Here is an 8463-nt window from a genome sequence, read left to right on the forward strand (position 1 = left end):
TAATTTTGGAATACAGAAGAGATTTTGTTTATACAGACGTTATTTTTTCCTTTAAATATATTATTACGATGTATACTGTCTTGATCTATGTGATAAATAGTATTCTCAAGTTGTCTTAATTTTGTTTTCTGTAAATTCGACATAAACAGGATAATTGTATCGATTTTGCAGAATTTAAGATGATTGTTTATTTACGTCACGTTGTTACTTACGTTATTTAATGTAGGTAAATACTCGTACTTTATTCATTAACTTCCTAACTCGGATATATATATTTTTAATGGAATTATTCATTTAAAAAAATACCTATATTAAATAAATCTAAAAATGTAATGGACCCTACGGAACAAGAATGAATAGGTATCTACGATGTTAGGTATATTTAGATTCCGGTTAATATATTTTACATTTAGATTTTAATGTTTAGTTTTCTTGCTTCCGTAAATAAAAACACTTAGCTTAGCATTATAATTTCCATGTGGTCTAGGTACATTATACAAGCAAAAACACCTAATAAACATGACAGGGCTACACGTAACACAATCTGGTAAACCATTTTTTTGTTGTTGCTTACAATGTTTACAGTCGCATTTCGTAAAATATTTCTATATTCAATTGAAACAATAATCACGTATTTATTATTCCTATCCCTTATCATTCGAGTCAAGTAAAGCCCTAATATACAACTTGAAGATGTATCTATCTAACCTAAGTAATTCCACCAACTTCAAACATCATTAATATTTAATTTTCAGAGATAATAAAATACATGAAGCAACTAATTAACCATCACATAAAAGTAGTTAGTTTCCAGTAGATCGTATAAAACTCGTGGAACGAAGGTGACTTTTTCGTTTATTGCAGTTCCTACAACACTTAACAGCACCTGGTCACCCAATAACGGCCCGATAGATGTTCCCTAAGCGTTATTGGTTCTTATGAATTATTATTAGCAATACCTCGGTTCCAGTGGTCCTCTGAAAATAAAATTTATTGAGTCGTACCTAGTTAATTTTATCAATCTATCAAAGTCATGAATATCAATAATGATTTTAGTATTTACTATACAAGTAAAAAGTATTTTAAAAGTATAAAACCGATAATAAACTAGCAAAGAGATGAAACTCACGGCAGTACTTTTTTACCCGACTACGGCAACGCAAAAGGAGGGTTATGATTTTGACCGGTATGTTTGTGGGTATGTATGTATGTTCATCTGTTCCCTCATAACTTCTAAAGTACTCATTGAAATTTGACAAACGACGTGTCGTTCGAATCGTCTTAATCGTCCGCTGGTTATAGGCTATATGACGTCACAAAAAAATTAACACGGCGCCCTCTAGAGGTCATAAAGTCACGAACCAAAAAAATAAAAATAAGTAATAATGACGTGTTGTATATCATTTGAAAGAGCTCAATTAGCATATTTCAAATATATACATATTGTTAGCTTTTGCACCCGGCTTTGCTTGCATGCACCCGATAAAACAGTAATTTATCTGGTAGGTAATTCGAACTACGAATCCACAATCGCTCTGGATTCTATCTATCCGCGTGTGACGCGACTACGGCGATACAAGAAGGATTTTTCAAAAGAAATTTGTTTGGCCGCTATATACATGGTGTTTTTTAATGATCTGCAATATTTTATAACGTGAATAGGTATAGAAGTCCAGATCAGCAAATTTTTTTACGAGATCGGGTTTGGTCCCGTGGTAAAAGTTGCTTAGTAATCTTAGTATATTCACCTCGTTAAAATTCGCAGTGGTCAGGCAAAGCATACTGAAACGTACCTATGTGACGCACCGGACTCGGTCCAAAAGGCGACACTAAAAGGGTCAGGCGTAGCCCGATGTACGTGGCGCGCTGTACGCGGTCCAAAGCCGGGCGCCTTCGGCACCCTCATACTAAAAGAGTCGGGCGTAGCCCAACGTACGAGGCTTGATGTACGCGTTCCAAAGCCGGGCGCCTTCGGCGCCCTCATACTAAAAGAGTCGGGCGTAGCCCGACGTACGAAGCACGATGTACGCGTTTCAAAGCCGGGCGCCTTCGGCGCCCTCATACTAAAAGAGTCGGGCGTAGCCCGACGTACTAGGCTCGCTGTACGCGTTCCAAAGCCGGACGCCTTCGGCGCGCTCATACTAAAAGAGTCGGGCGTAGCCCGACGTACGAGGCACGATGTACGCGTTCCAAAGCCGAGCGCCTTCGGCGCCCTTATACTAAAAGAGTCGGGCATAGCCCGACGTACGAGGCTCGCTGTACGCGTTCCAAAGCCGGGCGCCTTCGGCGCCCTCATACTAAAAGAGTCGGGCGTAGCCCGACGTACGAAGCACGATGTACGCGTTCCAAAGCCGGGCGCCTTCGGCGCCCTCATACTAAAAGAGTCGGGCGTAGCCCGACGTACTAGGCTCGCTGTACGCGTTCCAAAGCCGGGCGCCTTCGGCGCGCGCATACTAAAAGAGTCGGGCGTTGCCCGACGTACGAGGCACGATGTACGCCTTCCAAAGCCGGGCGCCGAAGGCGCCCTCATACTAAAAGAGTCGGGCGTAGCCCGACGTACGAGGCTCGCTGTACGCGTTCCAAAGCCAGGCGCCGAAGGCGCCTTCATGCCAAAGGTTATCGGGCGTAGCCCGATATAAGCGGCGCTCTGCGTGCATTTCTGTACTGAGGACACCCTCGCAAAAGTAATATAAAGTGACTTCAAATATTATTAGTAAGTAACGAAATCCTGACCCCAAACTTAATTAAATAAAAAATAAGGTCAAAAACTAAAACCCGACTACTGCAAATCGCGCTCTAAAAAGTATGAAACAAGATAGAATTCTTATCTGAAATTATCATATAGGAAAATTATAAGAGTTATCATTTTTTTATATATTTACAGAGATTCAGAGGATAGCCGTGGTCGTATGCCACTTTACCTTAAAGTTTATAATCGTGGCATACGTCCACGGCGATCCTTTGAATATCTCTGTAAATATATAAAAAAATGATAACTCTTATAATTTTCCTATATGATAATTTCAGATAAGAATTCTATCTTGTTTCATACTTTTTAGAGCGCGATTTGCAGTAGTCGGATTTTAGTTTTTGAACTTATTTTTTATTAAATCTATTACGGGCTTAAGCCTTCGTCGTCTACAATGCATTTGCTCTATTTTTGAGGGCTCAAGAAGCCGCCGATCTTGTGGTCAGTTTTAAATATGGGTTTGGATTATCTTCACCAACCGAGGTTAGGAAACATTCACTGTCTCAGGCGAGACACGAACTCGCGACACTGGATCAGTAGCCCATGCGCTGCCAAGTAAGCTACCGAGACTTCACCCGAGGACACCGAATATATTTCAACCATATGCGCCTTAGGGAGCCACCAACTAGTTTGAAAAAATGACAGTAGTCACCATATCCTACGATTACTTTTAACAGGCATTGAATACCTACTGGTAAAAAATTTTGATCATAGGTAGCCATTTAAAAAAAATACTCGTATACAAGAAAAAAATATTATTCGCCTATATAATAGGATAGATACCGAGTGTAAAGCCAAAATCAAACATAGTAAACGAACTGAGCTGACATTCAGTCCCATCTTAAAGGGATTTTCACATCTTCAATCCGGACGTATCGAAAACGTGTTGCCGTCTGGCACGTGCCTAGAACGCCTATAAATAGGAACTGTCTATTCACCTGTCGAAGACGAAGCCCTCTTATCACATATTCATCCTTTTAGATGTATAAATCAATTGCGAAATTCTGTACAATCTATGTGAGCAAGCGAAATGTCAAATATAGGATGATTATATTGATTATTGCCGCCTAAAAACAAATATGCCTATAAAAAAGCTGGTTTTCGTGTAGGTACTGTAATGAGTTGGTACATACCTACATAGTTTCATTTTTGCATGTGTATGTCAAACGTTGCTATTTAAAAATAATAAACTCAATCCAATCAGTAGTAAGTATTGTGTGAAACCTATATATATGTGACGTCCCACGGGTAAAGGTACCTTATGGCGGTTGGCGCATACGCTATTATTAATGCCGCTCCAATATATTATTGCGGCGCTATGCGACGTAAGCGTCAGCCGCCATAAGGTACCTTTTTCCGTGGAACGTCACATATTATTATGACATAACAGCGTCGTGGTAAACATATATTGGTACAATTTTATATATCTAATTAAGAAAACACATTGAAAGCCAATTTGGCTGAAGCCATTTGGCCAATTTGGATCTATTCAAAACCGATACAAAAATACGATATAAATAGGTATGCTACAAGGTTTACAAATTAAATAATAAATAATATTTCCCGCGAAATAAATTTAAATTGGGTTTGCAATCTCAATTACCTACTATTGTTACAATGGTGGGGCAAATTATACCTCTCAACGAATTTTATGTACCTATTTAATCAAATTTTCAATAACATGGCCTACTTCTGAAATACTTCTTACCTATACAAAAGCTTGTATTTAATGCGGTGCGAAGTCTTCAATTATTTTTATCACCACGATAAAATAATAATTCAAGGCATAGCATGACCGGAAATAATATCCGGGGGTATAAAACAAAGGGAACGTAATGACGGGTCGTTCTTTTAGCAATATCGGGAATTCGCGAGGTGTGGCCGGGCAATAAGTCTCGTCGAGTTTTATTAGAGCTTCATTAAATTATCCGGCAATTTTATTTTAATCAACGTGAGTAGATACCGCCGGCGTATCTGATTATTACGGAGAAATTCCGGGTTCATAATTATAGGATTTTTGTAATGCGGTTTGTTGGTATGGATTAGATTTTTGGCTCAGCGCAATAGTCACTACACCTTATAAAACAAATTCCCTTGCCGCGTCTGTCTGTTTACATGTGTTTGTTTGTATGCTCGCAATAAACTCAAAAACTACTGAACCGATTGTCATGCGATTTTCACCTATCAATAGAGTGATTCATGAAGAAGGTTAAGGTGTATATAGGTAATTTGTTAACCCATGCGAAGCCGGGGTGGGTCGCTAGTATGAAATAAAATTGATGCTTAGCCAGAATGATATGTGTACATCGGCTGCAAAATTGTATGGACACATTATTAATAAATTCATTCATAAAGTGGCTATATTACATACATGCCAAAACAAATAAACTATCAAAGTATACCTACAGGGTGTAATCGTTAAGTGTAGCTAGGCGATAAATCCGTAAATATAACAGATATCAGAAAACTTCAAATTGATATCGAAAGTGCGTCACCCAATTAGTAAAATTACATTAATAACTTGTTTAAATAAAAGCAGAAATATCCCAAACATTAACTTCAAACCCTCCCATACATTTAGTACGACGACTCACCCCTCAAAGAACGTCGGTGTCGTAAGAGATAAAACTGCTTGAGATTCCTTATTTGCGACAATAAACTGTAATAAAATTATAAAACTACCGTGTATGAAATAATAAATCTAACATTTATTATAACATATTTATATTACTAGAAGTTATAGCTTAAAATAAATTGATCAAATTCGTTAATAATTTAATAGGCTTTTGCTTGCTCCAATGACATAATCGTTTAAACATCGATTAGTGGTAAATAGATTTCATTTGAATACGCATATTGTACTCGTACGCGTTTGAAATTAATTTCAGTTAAATCTAACCCAGCCGTGATTGGGCCAAAACGGGGTAACCGCATGTTGTTCTAATCCCACCGCTGTACCAACACACAGCCTACATGAGATACCTGCTAATTAATAAACATCACGTGCCACTGTGAAATAATAAAACAGACGTAACTGTGGTGTATGTCCACCCCTTTATGTTTACTCTCTTTATGGTGGTTTGTCTATACCAATGATGGCGGCCGTGTACTTTGAGATATAGTGTCTTATTAATAAATAAACTACATTGATTAATTTGTGTTTAAATAATTAACACATCACAGTAACTTTTAACGCTTTTGCCTGGATTGTCAGAAAGCCAAACGGATCAGATCAAAATTACGAACAAGAAAGTAATATAAGCAAAAAAAGCAATAGATTTTAACCGGAACCACGTTTTACTTGTTACAAAACATGTTAACTAGTGGCATTATTATGAAGTTGATAAACACATAGTTTGCATTTATCAGAACTTATACAATACCAATAATATAGTAGTTACAAAATTATATTTTTTATTAATAAAAATGTTTAAAAGAGTCTCAGAATCATTAAAGCAAAATACATAAGTATCACACAATATCCTAGTCAGAAAGAAAAGTGCATATATAAAGGGTATCAGAATATGTAATAAAATTTCAGCGACGATAAAGACACTACCATATATCAATTTAAAAAACAAACTGCATGTAGGTAGTTGCAGTTTTTATAGTCTAGACGAATTCTTTAGCTTAAAGTTTTAACCCTTTACCAGGCCACTAAGAACTAGCGTGTCTTTATACGTACTGTATATACTGTTACAACCGTATTGAACGCCTTGTAAAAAATGTATTTACGAAAGTCGGAGATGTTCCTTTAAACCAGAAATAAAAATGTGGGTTACGGTTATCCCATCGCCTGTCTAAGTAATTAACTGTCATACTCGATTTTGTCTTATTATATTCTTGATCAGGCGAAGGGATATATTCCTCCCACATCTTATATCGGTTATCATAGTCAAGGTTTAACTCCAAATCTGCTACGAAACATTATATCAATCACTGAATCGCTCTAGGTTGAACACAAAAACAGTTTTATTACTTACGTGAGTTTTTATGACATGACAAGACAATTTACCGGGCCATAAATAGCTCCCGCACAGTTAAACTCTAATAAGGCCATGGGATAATGTCAACCCACATCCTAATTCTGGTCATACACAATAATGCATGAATGTTTACGATTACATTACCTTTCAACACTCAAAATCTACAAAATATCAAAAATTGTTCGACCTATGTACTTCTGTTTCATAGAAATTAAGGAAAGTGTTCGAATTTCTCCGTAGTTTACTGAAATTAGGGTTCAAGTGAATTCAAACGGCTGCCAAAGATACATTACGCGATTTAGAAGCGTGTTGTGAATGAAGATCATAAAATACTATTTTCAGGGATTGACAAAATATTTTGTAGGAGGTTTGGAGTTAAAACCTGACTACGGTAACCGATATAAGATGTGGGAGGAATATATCCCTTCGCCTGGTAAAGGTTAATGTAATATTCGTAAAATGTAATGTCATGACATAATGTATGTGTGAATATTAAAGTTGTGTTTGTGTACAAAGAATAATTAGGGCCTTTTGTTTTGCATGTATACCATTTTTAGGTTTCACATCCCAAATAGCAGAATGTAGTATAAATGCATGCGCTGTATCTGTATGCCTTGTATTTATGTTCATTCATTCATTTATTTATTCAATAATTCGTCCAGTAACATTTCTTACATTTTAAAATTAATTTTTAATTTTTATTGGCTAATATAATATTATCATTGTCTAGTCTGTGAATTTTTCAAACGATTGCCCTTCTAATTGAATTGGGTCGGAGAACATTGGAGCACTGGATATTAACTGAAAGACAAATGGCCACGTTTCATGCTCAACACCACTAAATTCTCACGGCGCCTATAAATCGTGAGTTCGCTTTCGGTGATTAGGGCAGGAATAGATACTTGTTACCTGGGTGTTTTTGCACTCAAACGAGTTAATTTAAATATAGTGCTGTGGTGGGTCAACGTCTTGGCAACATTCATTTTTTACGAATAAAATATGTTTTTAGGGTTCCGTACCCAAAGGGTAAAACGGGACCCTATTACTAAGACTTCGCTGTCCGTCCGTCCGTCCGTCCGTCCGTCCGTCCGTCCGTCTGTCACCAGGCTGTATCTCACGAACCGTGATAGCTAGACAGTTGAAATTTTCACAGATGATGTATTTCTGTTGCCGCTATAACAACAAATACTAAAAACAGAATAAAATAAAGATTTAAGTGGGGCTCCCATACAGCAAACGTGATTTTTGACCAAAGTTAAGCAACGTCGGGCGTGGTCAGTACTTGGATGGGTGACCGTTTTCTTTTTGCATTTTTTCCCGTTTTTTTTTGCATTATGGTACGGAACCCTTCGTGCGCGAGTCCGACTCGCACTTGCCCGGTTTTTTTTTACTTATTTTTACTAAGCATAGAGAATTAGTATAGAGAATTTACGAGAAAAAAACCGGCCAAGTGCGAGTTGGACTCGTGTTCCAAGGGTTCCGTATATTAAGTCCCACTCACGCTTGACTGCACATTTCTAATAGGTTTTCCTGTCATCTATAGGTAAATAATTATTTTGTGTATGTTTTTCAAAATTTTTGACCAAGTAGTTTCGGAGATAATGGGGGGAATGGACATTTTTTGGTTATTTTCTTAAATAACTTCTAACATATTTATTTTAAAATAAAGTTTGTAAAACTTTATTTTTTTAATTTCTCATTTACCCCCCAAAAGTGGCCCCATGTTTA

The 8463-nt window shown here is 37.1% G+C and overlaps 1 long non-coding RNA gene across 1 annotated transcript; it reads right to left on the reverse strand.

Annotated features, from left to right (window-relative positions):
• Positions 1 to 6445: 6445 nt before the first annotated feature.
• Positions 6446 to 7183, reverse strand: LOC134791868 (uncharacterized). Its single transcript, XR_010144352.1, has 2 exons — positions 6729 to 7183; positions 6446 to 6696 (listed from the first exon to the last, which is right to left on the reverse strand). It is a non-coding gene; the product is annotated as an uncharacterized LOC134791868 (long non-coding RNA).
• Between the last annotated feature and the right edge of the window lie 1280 nt (positions 7184 to 8463).

Source organism: Cydia splendana, chromosome 6 (assembly GCF_910591565.1).
Source record: "Cydia splendana chromosome 6, ilCydSple1.2, whole genome shotgun sequence".
In the NCBI taxonomy this organism is placed as follows: Eukaryota; Metazoa; Arthropoda; class Insecta; order Lepidoptera; family Tortricidae; genus Cydia; species Cydia splendana.